Source organism: Hibiscus syriacus, unplaced genomic scaffold (assembly GCF_006381635.1).
Source record: "Hibiscus syriacus cultivar Baekdansim isolate YM2019G1 unplaced genomic scaffold, ASM638163v2 tig00110388_pilon, whole genome shotgun sequence".
Taxonomy (NCBI): Eukaryota; Viridiplantae; Streptophyta; class Magnoliopsida; order Malvales; family Malvaceae; genus Hibiscus; species Hibiscus syriacus.
The window spans coordinates 2,264,385-2,280,512 of NW_024062718.1; the positions used below are offsets into that span (position 1 = coordinate 2,264,385).

At 39.0% G+C, this 16,128-nt stretch overlaps 1 pseudogene; it reads left to right on the plus strand.

The window, feature by feature from the left end:
* Positions 1–16,128, plus strand: part of LOC120123100 — a 30,445-nt pseudogene that overhangs the window by 2,352 nt on the left and 11,965 nt on the right.

The window sequence follows — 16,128 nt, forward strand, 5'->3', positions numbered from 1 at the left end:
AATAATTGTGGAAGTTGACATTGAGATGATTGGGTAGTTGTTGATTGGTTTAGACTAAAATATTCACACTTTAGATGTAATCAGGGCTGTCTCTGGGCCTGGGCAGAAGGATACCTGTTCAGGGCCATAATTTCTATAGTATATCATATTTTATAAAAAAAAATGGATTTATATAAATTATGAGACCCACCAATTATTTTTAATATTTGTTATTGAGGGTCTAATTTTATTTTAACATTTATTATTATAGATTTATATTTTCCTAATATTTATTATTAGAGACCTATTCTTATAGTTTATTTTTTCCTAATATTTGTATTAGTGTCTAATTTTTTACCAATATTTTTTAACATTTATTATTAAAGGTCCAATTTTTTTAATACTTGTTATTAAGAGCCCAATTTCTTCAATACTTGTTATTAAGAGCTCAATTTCTTCAATATTTTTTATTAGGGGCATACTTCTAAACTTTAATTTCTTTTCTAAAATTTATTTGTTATTATTATGAGTCTAATTTTTTTAGTTTTTATAGAGACCAAATTTTCAATGCTTGTTATATGGAGTTACCCTTAAAATTTAATTTTTTAATATTTGTTATTATGAACAACTACTTAAAAAATGGTCTACAACCACAACAACAATCATTATGTAGTAGTAACGATATCGTCCGAAATTGCGATATCCATAATTTTTATGCCAATAATATCATATGTTATTAAAAATTCACAACTACGATATTTACATTGACCGTAATATCATCCTCTATATCTGTAATAGTGATAAACACAACACGACCGAAGACAAATTTAAACTATAATTTAAATCTTTGATTAGGGCCCTAACTTTTTTGTTCGCCCTAGGGCCATCAAAATCTCATAAACGAGTCTTGATGTGATTTGAGATGTTTGCAACATGTTACAGTTCAACTGATAGGAGAGATTACAGATTTAATTTTTTTTTAAAGTTGATAAAGTTATATTATTAATATAATTTTTTTGAATGTACGGGACAAATAAAATTTTAAAGTATATATAATTAATAGAACTTTAAACTTTGTTGACTGGATTGAGAGTAACTTGCTGTCCAAGCGTTGTTTCCTCACTAATGAAGATGATTGGGAATTGTTTTTGGAGGAGGTATTATGGTGCTTGTGCAATCGTCGAAATAAATTGATCCCCGAATCGGAAGGTGTGCTCGATGAGAGTGTTTAATGTTGAACGCATGGTTATGAAAGTATTTCGTGCGTCGATAAAGAGAGGCTTGATTGTCGGATCGAGAAGCGTATATTGACATAATTGTAAGATGAAAATCCCCGCCAAATGGTTTCTTTATATTAAATACAGACGGCGTCGAAGGGTGGAGTCCGACTTGACCATTGTGGTGGTGGTGTTCTTCAAAATAGTTGGGCGAATGGGTCTAGATTTCTCTAAAGTCATTGGATGTTGTAGTTTCTTGACGTGAACTATGGGGTTTTTATGAAGGGGCTGAAAACTGCATGGGGCTTAAAATATGAATGAGATTAATCAAGATAGTAAGGGCGCCTCGCTATTATTAGTAAAGATTTGGGTTTTTTGAGATGTTCGTCGATAAATGTATACATTATTTTTATTGATAAAGATTATAGACTATCGTTTAGATATGTGTCTCAGGAGTGCAATAGGATGGCTGACGATATGACAAAGTTTGAAAGAAATTTGTCATTTAATTTTCAGATTTTCAAGTCCGCTAAGGTTATAACTGTTCTACATGGTGATCTTCCATTATCACAGACTGTGAATGATCAAGGCTAGGCGTCTAATTTAGTTTTTTTCTACCTCTATTTCTGTTCTTGTTAATAAAAAATAATAATAAAATAAATAACAAAACAAGATTTAGGTTTATCCATCTTAATTAAAGGTAGATCAGATCTACCATTGATATTAGCACATTTTACATGAGGAAATGGTGTAGCAGATAAACTTGCTGTGATATCTAAGGGGAAAATTATTAAATTAAGTGGAATTCAATTACCCCGATAAATTTTTATATTTATGATTATTGATTTTAATTAAATTTTTTATATTATGAAAAGTATTTTACAATGAAAAAAATATTTTCGTATTTTACACTTTTTTTAGTTCTTATCAACTGAACGCTATATTTGCTTTTATTATTTTCAGTTGTTTGAGACTTGCAAAAATGACTTGTTAGTTCTGTGGTTTCTTTCATTTAAAAAAATGCATTCTAGTTAGGAATGGGCATCGGACTTGAACCCGACGGGTTTCGACCTAATTAGATCGGTTTTTTTTTAAAAAAATCTGATTTGGGTCGGGTCGGATTTAGGGTGAAAAATATACGACCCGACCCGAAAAAATATAATTTTGCCTTATATATTTAGGAATAATTACAATAATATCGCTCTATATATTATTTTTTTCAATTAAGTTACTGTTTTTTATTGAATAAAATAATATTTTTATTATTATTTCGGGTCGGGTCGGGTTCGGGTGAAATCTTGTTTTGGTCGGATCGGGTCTCGGATGAAAGATTCCTTGTTATCGGGTTGGGTCGGGTGGAATAAATACCCGACTCATATCTATCCCTAATTCTAGTTGGGTCGGGCAGAATAAAAACCCGACCCATGTCCATCGCTAATTTTAGTTGGCTTACACTGAAAAAAAATAGTTAATAGCTCATCTAAATAATTACACTTCTTAACTAAAACTTTTTAAATTTATTATTAATATATTAAAATTAATAATAAATAAAAACATTTTGAATAAAATCTTAAATTATATAATAAATCTAAAACAATATATCAATATAAAATAATAATAATACATTCATAGATTCAATATTAATATTTTTTTCTTAAATTTAAAAAAAAGGGCACCGTATTAGTGGATAAATAAACCCCCAAAGCCCTAGCGCCCCAACGTCTCTGACATAACTCCCAAAGTCATACTACACCCTTGCACATAAAACGGAAGCGGAGTTTCAAAACTGCAAATAACCATCCGAAAACCAAAGAAAAATGAGGTAGAACGACGAAATCGGAACTCTCATCGAAAATGGAGTAAAAAATCGCCACCGTTCTATGTTTGTCATCATCGGCGACAAATCCCGTGACCAGGCACCTCCCTTTTCTTTCTCAATCTTTTTTTTTTGGTTCATTATCTCCCTCTTTTTGTTTAATTTGTTCATAAAAGGAGGAAGAAAGAAATTTTCGAAGTTTCTCAGGAGCCATACGGATAGCTTAATTTATTTGCTAATTTCAAAATATTATATGAATTTTGGCTTTTTGCAGATTGTGAATCTTCACTACATGCTAAGTAAGGCTGTGGTTAAATCTAGGCCAACTGTTTTATGGTGCTACAAGGACAAACTTGAGCTCAGCAGGTTTTTTTTATTATCTTAGCTACATATATATATTGCTATTTACTTATATAATGCAAACTTGTTTAATTTTGTTAAAAAAAACAAGTAGAAAAGTTAGCAACCAAAAAGATTGAATTCTCAAATTTATTTGTTTTTAATTATCATGTAAATGATCAAGTATGAGCGAGAAAGGTAGAGAGAGAGTGAGTGAGAGTTCGAAGGGTCTTGTTCGTCCGGGCAGAAGTAGGTCTCCGCCTGGAGCAATATCGTGGGTTGTATTCGTGGATAATCTTAGTAGGAGAGTGCAGAGAAATGTATTATGGGATCGCTTTAGTCATTATGGTAAGGTGATTAAGGTGTTCATTCCATTTGTTAATAGGAGACCTTATTACAAGGATAGTACGTTTGCCTTTGTGCATTTTGCTAGCAAAGATGATATGCATCTAGCAATTGAAAAGATGAACAACGCATCGATCGATGGGAGGAGAATATTGGTGTCGATTGCCAAATATCAGAAGAAAAGTATACCGAGGAGCCTCAAACGTACTAGTGGGGCGAGGTCTACAGATGCTGGTGTAGATGGGTTGCTCAGGGAACTACCATCATCTCAAGCGGCAGGTTCTGGAAAGAAGGAGATGATGAATAAGTTTCGCAATGGAAGGTCATATAAGGAGATGGTTGTGGGTGCAAAAGAAGTTGAGGGCCAGAAAGCGGGGAGGTTTGGAGCTAAGAAGGAGGTGAGGGAAGAAGTTGGAAGTCTTTATTCCAATGGAGGATAGATCATGGCTGAGATCGTCGTTAACTGGTATTTGTAAGCCATTATTCGAAGTTGAGTTTGTACAGAGGGCGCTAAGGACTGAAGGAATCAATGTAAAAGTGATTCAATGGGGTTATGCAAAAAAAGCTTGTCTGGTAGTTTTCCAGGCTGCTGAGGAGAAAGTCGCAACGATGGAAAACAAATGGGAGATCTTGTCCTTCTGGTTCGAGAGGTTGGAGCACGTTATGGAAGAAGAGGGTTGTGCCATTGCCTTATTGTGCAGTTTCTATGATTGGAGTTCCTCTTAATTGTTGGTCAGTTCCTTTCTTCACAAGCTTGGCGTCGAGATTGGGCAAGCTAGTTAAGATACAGGAACAAACTGCTAACAGAGTGAATTATAGAGTAGCTTATATGTTATTGAGGGTTGAAAGTCCCTTTGATATTTCTCCCCATGTCATTATAAATACGTATGGAAGGTCATTCATGATTAAGATTAAGGTGGAAGGTAGTGATGAGTTTTTTCCGGAGTTAGAGGATATGGCTGAAGATGACGGAACAATGGCGTCTCGGGAGGGGTTTTCGCCGGTCTGGAGCAAGAGGGATGCCCAGCAGGGAAAGGATGAGCAGTGGGGAGATCAGTATGTGTCAGACTCTCAGGACATGGTTGAAGCATGGGTACGGGGAGATGAAAAAGGGGTTGATACGGATACCGATGGAAATTTGAATTTAATTGAAGGGACAAAACATTTGTTGGCTGATGACTTTTGTTCTGCGGAGGTAGCAGCAGTAGGTGATGGTACCAGTCAACAGAGATTGTCAGAGGATTTTAATGAAGAAAGAGAAAATGAAAGATCTGTGGAAGGAGTCAACTTGGGCCAGGATAAGGGTGTACAAGATAATGGGCTTAATACCAGCTTGGTCAGAAGTCAAACAAATGGGCCTGTTCAAGGGTTATTAAGGTCGAATACTGTTCGTATCCAATCTGCAGAAATGGCAATTGGTGAGCAATCTGCGGTAAACTTGCAGAATCGGATTATGTCACCGGTGAGGCGTCGGCATTCTGGAGAAGTGTGTCGGTAAGTAACATTGAAAGAGGTTTTTATAAGAATGTCTATTCTAGGAGGTGGGAAGTTAAGAGTTGCAATGGCAAGGACTTAGCTTCCTTTGCAGAGAAGGAGAATGAGGGGGTGGCAGAGGCATTGGAGTGTTGGAATGTGTCCAAATTGTTGGGGGTGAAATTTAAAGGAGGAGAGGAAGCTTTTATGGCTAAGATGGCTAAGATGGTTCCGTTGGTGAATGAAAGTAATTCGAAGGAGCGTCAGTAGTTGTAGCTGAGTTGCAAGGTTATGATATACTATTGATGGTTGAGTGGTCGATGATGTCTTGGAATGTTAGGGGTTTGGGTAGGAGAGTGAAAGCTCGAGCTATTAGGAGGTTTGTGGATGATAAAAAACCTACAATTCTATTTTTGCAAGAGTCCAAATTAGAGGTTGTCAGCCATGTGTTAGTGAGGAAAATGGGGGGGAAATTACTTACTAGATCGGCTGTAGCCCTTCCATAGGTTTGTGGATTAATAACATTGTGGAATCAGAAGGAATTTGTGATGGAAGATGTAGCCCTGTATAGCAGATTTGTAGCTTTAAAAGGAACTATGGTGGGACTCCCAGGAAGTTGTTGTTTCATTAATGTGTATGGCCCTAGTCTGGACGCAGAGAAAGAGGCATTTTTCAGGGAACTATTATCCTTTTTGGATAATGTGGAATGTCCATTATGCGTAGGAGGAGATTTCAATGTAGTTTTGTCACAGGAGGAGAAAGAAGGAGGAGTTGTGAATTCGGTGACTATGAATATTTTCAGGGACTTTGTGAGTAAGGCTAATCTGCTAGATTTGCCTTTGTCGGGAGGCCGGTTTACTTGGTGTAATAATAGGGAACTTCCTACGTTTGAGAGGTTGGATCGTTTTTTTATGGATCAGAGATTAGTCAGCTTGTTCCCGAAGCTAAGTCAGTCACTACAGGCAAGGTCAGTTTCTGATCATAATATTGTGCTGCTGGAGAACAAGGATTGCAACTGGGGCCGGAAGCCGTTTAGGTTGTTTAACTATGTTATGGAGGAGGAGGGCTTTACCAAGATGATGGGTAAGGAGCTAGATATTATTTGCAAAGAGGAAAAGGGGAAGTCCATGTCTATGGTGTTTAGGAGGGTGAAGGGCGTGATAATGAGATGGTCTGGGAGGGGTTATTTCGAATTGCCTGGAAAAATTAAAAAGTTGGAGGGAAGAATTCATGAAATGGAGTTGGATATGCAACAAGGCCTTTCCACGGTGACAATGAGGTCAATAATTGAAGCAAAGAGGGAGTTATGAGACCTTCAAAAGAAAGAGGAATCGATTTGGTTGCAAAAATCAAGACTGAAATGGAGATTGGAGGGTGATAAGAACATAAGATTCTTCCACCAAACTGCTTCAGTTAGAGGGAGAAACAATGGTATTAAGTCACTTTTGGTGGGGAATGAAGTCATAGAAGATCCTATCTCAATTAGAAATTCTGTAGTGGAGTTTTTCAATGGTCTGTTTTCTTAGGAAAATTCGTTGGAGGCTGAGGATATAAATCTGGAATTTCGAAGATTATCGGAAGAGCAGAGGTTAGCACTTGAAAAGCCATTTTCGGAAGAAGAAGTTTGGAGAGTAATGCTTATTCGGTAATAACAAAGCTCCTGGCCGGATGGCTTGAATTTAGGCTTTTCAAGAAATTCTGGTCTAGTTTGAAAGAGGATATTATGCTGTTTTTTATGGATTTTTTCGAGGGGAAGGAGTGGGATCTAGAGGTGAATCATTCTTTTATTTCTCTTATTCCTAAGAAGATTAACCCGGAGGGGATGGGGGATTTTAGGCCAATTAGCCTTGTGGGAGGGCTATACAAAATTTTGTCAAAGGTCTTGGCTAGGAGGTTCAGTTTATGCATTAATGACATTATTAGTCCGTCCCAATTTGCTTTTATCCGAGGGAGGAGCATTCTGGACTGCTCCTTCATAGCGAATGAAGGAATCGACTTTTGGAGGAAGAAAGGGTTGAAGGGGGTGGTTTTTAAGGTGGATTTTAAGAGAGCATATGATTCAGTTGATTGGGGGATTTTGTTGAAAATTTTGGGTAAAATGGGGTTTGGCGAAAAATGGTGTTCTTGGATGTTTCAGTGTATGTCAACTGCTTCAGTTTCTGTTATACTGAATGGGACTCCTACTGAGAAAATTTATACAAAAAGAGGTCTTAGACAGGGATGTTCGTTATCACCCTTGTTGTTAATTTGGGTGGTGAATGCTTCATTGATGTTAACTAAAGCAGTGGATTTGAGACTGTTTTCGGGTTTTGAGTTGGGAGCCAATGATCGTTTATTCAAGCTATCGCACCTACAATTTGCGGATGATCTTATTATCTTTTCAAAGGCTTCAATTCGGGATTTGAAGAATGTTAGAAGAGTGCTTTTGATTTACGAGCTATTGGTGGGGTTGAAGATAATCTAGTCAAGAGCAAAATTTACGGAATCAATATTGAGGAGGATGTGATTGTTGACTGGTCTAAGGAAATGGTTGTTCAGTGGGTAAGTTCCCAGCAGAGTATTTAGGCCTGCCTCTGGGGTCTAGGAGAAATTCTGTTGCAATGTGGGAGCCAATAGTGCAGAATTTTTATAATAGGTTGTCGGGCTGGAAGGTGAATTCTCTAGCATTAGCAGGGAGGGTGGTGTTGATCAAATCTATTTTGTGCTCTCTTCCACTTATTCCTATCTTTATTTCGAATTCCACTAGCGGTGCTGCAAAAATTAAACTCTATAATGGCAGCATTTTTATGGGGGGGTCGAATGATAAAAGAAACATACATTGGGTGAATTGGGGTTTGGTCAGTAAGCCGAGAAGGTTGGGGGGTCTAGGGATCCCGAACTTAGCTATTCTGAATAGAGCATTGTTGGGTAAATGGGTTTGGAAGTTTGCCTCTAAAAAGGATTCTTGGTGGAAGAGGAGTAGTCTGTTGTGTTAATAATTGGACCCGAACTCCAAAAAGGTTGAGAGTTCTTTGACTGCTCGTGCCTCTTGGATTTGGAGAGGAGTGATAAATAACTCTTTTCTAATGAGGATTTGGTGTCTGCATTAGGAGTAATTTGAGGTGGAAAACTGGAAATGGCCATTCTGTGGCTTTTTGGAATGATGCTTGGTTGGGTGAAGTCCCCCTCAAAGATTTTTTCCCCAGATTGTATACTCTTTCGATGAATAAAGAGGGGAAAGTAGTGGAATTTAGGGAGAGTAATGCTGCAGGCTGGGTGTGGGATATTCAATTCAGGAGAAATCTGGTGGATTGGGAGGTTGACCTATGGTTGCATCTGATTTCTTTGTTGAACAACTCCTCTTTGTCGCATGATGAGGAAGACTGTTGGATTTGGTTAGGGAATGGAGAGGGTTGTTTCTCTACTAATTCATGTATCAAGAGTTTCTTTGACTCGGATGGTATTGAGGGGAATCAGGATTTTGGGACAGAAATGTTTGGGTAGGGATAACACCTCCCCGTGTTGAAACCTTTTTATGGCAAGTAGTTCATCTGAGAGTGGCGGTTAAAGAGGAATTGTTAAAGCGTGGAGTGGCTGGAATTGAAGATCCCTTATGTCCGTTGTGTGGCAGATTTGGTGAATCTGTTCCCCATCTCTTTCTGCATTGTGAGGTTGCTTGGGGACTGTGGGTCAGATTTTTGAATTTGTGGGATGTTGATTGGGTGATTCCTAGTAAACCTTTAGAGTGCATCACACAGTGGGACGAGCTTCTTCCGAATTCTATTATTTGGAAATTCATTCCAATGGCAGTCTTGTGGACGGTTTTGGAAAATTAGGAATGAAGTTATTTTTAAGAAAGGAAAGTTGGATGTGGTGTTGTTGTTCTTTATTGCTCGGTTTAGAATAGTTTCTTGGTTTGCTGCTAGTTTTGATTCGTAGATTCCTTTTGATTCTCTGGTGGGTGATTTAACACTTGCTGATTCAATGGTCAGCCACAAAGTAAGATCCAAGCCTTCGTGCTGGGTTCCTCCTCCAGTTGGGTTCATAAAGATTAATGTTGATGGAGCAATGGTGAAGGGGTGGAGCAAAGGAGGTATAGGAGGCCTGATTAGGGACAACAGTGGTAAGTTGAGTCATTGGTTTGCTGAAAATGTTGGGGTAGGTCCCCCGATTATGGCAGAACTTCTGGCGATTAAGAGGGGGTTGGGCTTGCTTATTGATTCAGGTGGGGTTTGTAACCAGAGGATTATTTTAGAATCTGATTCATCCAACGCGCTGAAGTGGATCAAAAATCCGGAACTAAGCACCCCTTTATTCCAACCATTGGTGAAGGAGATAGTCTCTACTATGGAAGGGTTGGACATTTCGTTAAGGCTTATCTTGAGGGCTGCTAATTGGGAAGCGGACAGATTAGCTAAGGATGGTATAGGTTGATTTGCTTTCTTAGTATTTGGGGAGTTGGTGTGTATGTTTCACTTTGTTCTGCAGTTTTTGGTTATCAGTCTTATGGTATTAGTGACTACGTTGTCCAGCTGATAGTGGTTTTTAAGTCTTATGCGTTTTGGGAAGTGTTGGTTGTTGTAAGGGCTGGCTATGTACTATTCTACTGTTTAATATAATTATAGGCGCTCTTTCCTCCTTTCAAGGCCCTTCATGTTACTTTCATAACATGGAGGGTAAAATAAAGGGGGTTTTTACGAGGCCTCATCTTCTATCAAAAAAAAATTATCATGTAAATGGAACGAATCTTCATTTGATGCTTGTTCTCTGTTAAATTAGTTTTTTCTTGATAAGAATACCGGAAAGGTGATGGTTATGTTAATGCAGTCACAAGAAAAAACGGGCTAAACAGATAAAAAAGTTAATGCAGAGAGGGCTGCTGGATCCTGAGAAAGTCGATCCCTTTTCGCTTTTTGTGGAAACTGGGGGATTAACCTATTGCTTATACAAGGATTCAGAGAGGATTCTTGGAAATACTTTTGGAATGTGTATCTTGCAGGTAGCCTTTTGATTGTCTTTTGTTTGATTCAACTGTATATGCATTTTTATTTTATCTCCCACATTTCTTTAGTTTAACTGTAACCCCCTAAACCCGGCCTATGCGTTTCGACTAAGTCTAGTGGATCACATTATGATTATTAAATACATTTTGCGAAACCGTTATTCCATCAATATAAAATCACATTATAAATAACCTGAAATTATAAACAAATTATACTATCAAAATCCAACTCGTAAATATAGTACCAATAAATAATAATTTAATTTAAAACATGTCTTCAAATTCAATATCACAATAAACCGAGCAGTATTAGCAAAAGAGTTATCATTATAAAATCCGATATTTTAAAATAAGGTCCATGTCACCAAAATAAAGTCAACTTGCCAGATAAAAACATTACAATCTGATTTACTTCAAGAGATATGTTGATCCTCCAAGTGCTCGAACCAAGGTATCTAACCAACAGTATCTGAAAGGGGAAAACATTTTCAAAAGGTGAGCTAGGCTCAGTGTGTCCCAACATTTCCATAAAATCACAATAGGTACAAATCATAGTCCAGTAATCTCACAAATTCATAAAAGAGTTTAACTTTTTGAAAATCATAGTTTAAACCCTTTTCCGGTACACCATTAGTAGTTCCCAAAATTATTTTAAATATAGCTTACTTTATGCACATAGCAAAAAGAAAGCCGACTTAAGGATAGGCTCTGAGCTTGTATCCTTAAGCCCAAGTCAATAAGTCCATATAGCTTACCCTAAGCACACAGCAAAGGAAAGCGACCTAATGAAACATCTTGGGGCCCTCAAGAGTCACATTGGCCCAGTTAGCTTGATCAGAGCTATTCCATCGTAATCAATTCCAAAATTCAATTGCACCGTGACACAAATTCCATAAATCCAAAAACATGGTAATCATATACCATTTCAAAACAAAAATTAGATAGCAGCCATATTCCATAAACTGTCACATTAAATTGGTGCATCAATAAAACAAACCAATGAATTCGGTGTACCACATATTAAAACCAATAAAACAGTCAGTAATAAGTAGGGAACACACCTCGACAATAGATTCAAATAACAAATCTACTGATTGCTGGTTTCACCACGCTTGCTACAGTTTTCGAACGGGTGAATACTGGTACAGTGGTTTAACTGATCTAGAAGAGCTGGGTCGAGCTGTCGAACGATCCGGAGAGTCTCTTGTACCTTCAAACAATTATATTTATCAGTCCCAAATCCTATTTAATTGTTCAAAGCTAAACTTCTTAACTATATAAGCATTTTTCGGGTTTGACTATCAATTTGAGGTATTTCGAGTCTGAATTTGGCCAAACGGATTGCGGAATCGGAATCAGGGCGTCGAAAAACATAAAGTATGACTTTCTGAAAATTTAAATTCTTGGTCAAAGTCAAAGTCAACCACTTTGACCGTAGATTTGGAGATCTTCGGATTCGAATTTGACAAAACGGACCATGGAAACGGATTCGGCACGTCGAAAACTATCAGGATAGGTATACTCGGAAAAGATTAACGGTCGTTTAATGCTCGGTCAAAGCCATTTTAAGTTTTGGTCAAAGAAAGTCAACGGTCAACGGTCAACGGTCGGGTCGGGTCAACAGTCGGGTCGGGTCAGGTCAACGGTCGGGTCGGGTCGGGTCAACGGTCGGGTCGGGTCAGACCGGTCAGAACCGGTTCAGACCGGTCAAACCGGTTCGAACCGGTTGAAACCGGTCAAACCGGTCAGAACCGGTTGAAAACCGGTTAAACCGGTTTCCAGCAGCCACTCGCCCTACGGCGGCGCGTGTGGCGCGTGAGGCGTCCTCCGGGGCCCTAAAAATCCCGAAAAAATTTCTAAAAATTATTTTGAGCGATTTCGAGATACTTACAACGATCGGTTCAAATTTTTGAACGGCGGAGAGCTCGATTTCAAATCGGCCGAATCTTTGACTGCACCACCTCCTCACGCGCCGCCGTCTACGGCGGACAAGGTTGACACCGGTGAACTCGGAACGGCACAAGGAACACGATGGTGCGGGAGGTGTCGTAAACGGAGCAACGATCAGCGGTGAATTTAAGATTTCCTCGGCGATAGAGCTAACAAAACCGTCGCTACTTTGACTGGAAATTCTCGACGTTTGGCCGCGTTTCGCTTCAATTAATTTGAAGGGTTTGTTCCTCGCTCGATGATGAACACAACGGTGGTTTTAAAACGATGATCGGAATTTGGACGGCGTCGGAATCGGAGTTGGAAACTGCGTATGAGAAAGGAAAATTAGGAGCATTTTGGTTCTGAAAATCAGAACCAAATGTACGCTTATAATCAAAGCTGCCGACAGTTTTAGGGTAAATTCAAGGCTTGGTCCTTGTATTTCCTTCACTTCTAAAATGGCCTATAAACTCTCATAAATTTGATTTAATCACCAACAATTTACCAATTTTCACAATTAACCTCCAATTTCAATTAAATATTATTTTGTAAATATTCGGGTTGTTACAATTCTCCCCTCTACAAGAAATTTCGTCCTCGAAATTTACCTTATGAGAATAGTTGAGGAAACTGAGCCTCATTGACTCCAATGTCTCCCAAGTAGCTTCTGAGGGGCCTCGATTACTCCACTGAACTTTGACCATTGGAATTCGTCTATTCCGAAGAACTCGTTCATCTCTCTCCAAGATCTGAATGGGCTCCTCTTCATATGACAAATCAGGTCTCAACTCTACTTCTTCAACCTGAATAATGTGACCTGGATCTGGACGGTATCTCCTCAACATGATACATGAAAGACATCATGAATACGACTTAGCTCAGAAGGTAACTCAAGCTGATATGCAACAGGTCCTACCCTCTTCAAGATACGAAATGGTCCAATAAATCTTGGACTCAATTACCCTTACGCCCGAATCTTAATACTTTCTTCCAGGGTGAAACTTCAAAAAGACCCGATCTCCCACTTCAAACTGTATATCCTTCCTTCTTTGATCTGCATAAGATTTCTGCCTATCAAATGCCTCTTTCAGACGGTCACGGATTAATCTGACTGTGTCCTCCGTCTCTCGCACTAACTCAGGTCCCAACGTTTTCCTATCACGCAACTCAGTCCAACAGATCGGAGTGCGACATTTACGCCCATAGAGTGCTTCATAGGGTGCCATACGAATACTGGTTTGATAACTGTTATTGTAAGCAAATTCAGCCAACGGCAAAAAGTTCTCCCAACTACCATGAAAATCGATTACGCAACCCCGCAACATATCCTCCAGAATCTGAATTACTCTCTCAGATTGACAATCAGTTTGTGGATGAAAGGATGTACTATAATCCAATCTTGTTCCCAAAGCCGTATGTAACGCCTTCCAAAATCTCGAAGTAAATCTCGGATCTCGATCAGAAATAATAGACAATGGAACACCATGCAATCTGACAATCTCTGAAATATACAATCTTGCCAGCTTATCCAAAGTATAATTTACTCGCACAGGAATGAAGTGAGCTGACTTTGCAAGTCTGTCAACAATCACCCAAACTGAATCTTTTTTCAAAGGAGTCATAGGCAAGCCAGTAACAAAATCCATAGTAATACGCTCCCATTTCCATTCAGGAATCTTGATAGGCTGTAACTAACCTGATGGATGTTGATGTTCTGCCTTAACTTGCTGACAAGTCAAACACCTAGCCACAAAGTCAGATATGTCTTTCTTCATACCAATCCAAAAATACCTCTCTCTCAAATTTCGGTACATCTTATCTCCTCCGGGGTGCATAGCATATGGACTACTATGAGCCTCAGTAAGGATAGTCTGCCTCAACTCAGCATCATCAGGCACACAATATTACCTTTAAAGCATAAAACTTCATCCTGATCAATTGCGTAATCTGAGTTTGTCCCCTGCTCTACTTGCTCAAGATGGAAAGCAAGGAGCTATCAAGGGGCTGCTTAGCTTTGATATCATCACCAAGGTCGGCTTAACTTGCAATTCTGCTAACAAAGTGCCATCGTCATATAAATTCATCTTGGCCATTAAAGACCTCAACTCCGATACCGTCTTTCGACTCAAAGCATCTGCTACAATGTTAGCTTTACCAGGGTGGTAATCAATCACGCAATCATAATCCTTTAGAAGCTCTAACCAGCGACGCTGTCTCAAATTAAGTTCCTTCTGGGTCAGAAGAAACTTTAAGCTCTTATGATCTGTGAAAATGTAACACTTCTCTCCATAAAGATAGTGTCTCCAAATCTTCAAGGCAAAAATTACTGCTGCCAACTCTAAATCATGAGTAGGATAGTTACTCTCATGCGGCCGCAGCTGACGGGATGCATAAGCCACCACCTTACTTTCCTGCATTAAAACACAACCAAGTCCTGAATGTGAAGCATCACTATACACTGTAAAATCCTTCCCGGACTCTGGTTGAATCAACACCGGTGCTTGAGTCAATACCGCCTTTAATTTCTCAAAGCTCTCCTGTTGTGCCTCGCCCCAGTCAAACAGCACATTCTTCCTTAACAACTTTGTCAATGGAGAAGCAATGATCGAGAAGCCCTCAACAAAACGTCGATAATAACCAGCCAAGCCCAAGAAACTGCGGATTTCAGATACGTTCTTAGGTCGTTTCCAATTCATAATAGCCTCTATCTTGCTGGGATCAACCTGAACACCTCGCGCAGAAATAATATGCCCCAGAAATGACACTTCTTGAAGCCAAAACTCACACTTGCTTAGTTTGGCATATAGACGATGCTCTCTCAAAGTCCGCAGAACGATCTTCAAATGCTCGTCATGCTCTGCCTCAGTACGAGAATAGATCAGAATATCGTCAATGAAGACCACCACAAATTGATCCAAATATGGTCGGAACACCCGATTCATCAAATCCATAAAAGCTGCAGGAGCGTTCGTCAAACCAAAAGGCATCACTAAAAATTCATAATGACCATATCTAGTGCGAATGGCCGTTTTTGCAACATCAGATCCTTTAACTTTCAATTGATAATACCCCGAACGAAGATCAATCTTAGAGAATACAGTAGCTCCTCGCAATTGATCAAATAAGTCATCAATCCTGGGTAATGGGTATTTATTCTTGACCGTCATCTTGTTCAATTTCCGATAGTCAATACATAGCCTTAAAGACCCATCCTTCTTTTTCACGAATAGAACTGGAGCTCCCCATGGTGAAGTACTATGTCGGATAAATCCTCGATCGAATAATTCTTGCAATTGGACTTTCAACTCCTTAAGTTCCTTTGGAGCCATACGATAAGGTGTCATAGAAATAGGTGAAGATCCCGGATAAGTCTCAATCTCGAACTCTACCTCTCTATCAGGAGGTAACCCAGGCAACTCCTCCGGAAAAACATCAGGAAACTCGCTAACTGTACGAATCTCCTCGATCGTGGACAATGCACCTTTGGTGTTCAAAATACAAGCAATGAAGGTCTCATATCCCTTTCGGATCATATGATCAATTTCCATCGCTGAAACTATATTGGAGAGATAACCACGCCGTTCACCAATTAACACAACAGTCCGACCATCTGAAGTCTTCAGAGTAGCCCGCTTGTATTCGCAATCCAGCTTTACCTTGTGTTTATTCAACCAATCCATTCCAAGAATTAGATCGAACTCCCCTAAAGGAAGTTCCATAAGATCAGCGAGAAAAATTTCTCCCTGAACCTCGAGAGGACAACGCCGAAATACTTTATTCACTAATACCGCTTGTCCTACTGGACTTGTAACTGTAACAGTATTTTCAGTGTTCTCGATCGGAATCTGAAGGTTTCGAGATACTGAGCTCGATACATAGGAGTGAGTGGAGCCATTGTCCAATAATGCAAAGTATGGGGTAGAATAAATAGTAAATGTACCTGCAATAACCTCAGGCTCATCTTTGTCATCACGACGTCTAGTTGCATAAACTAAAGCTGGCTGTCTAGCCTCAGAAGCTGTTGGCCCTCTATTTTGCTGAGGTCG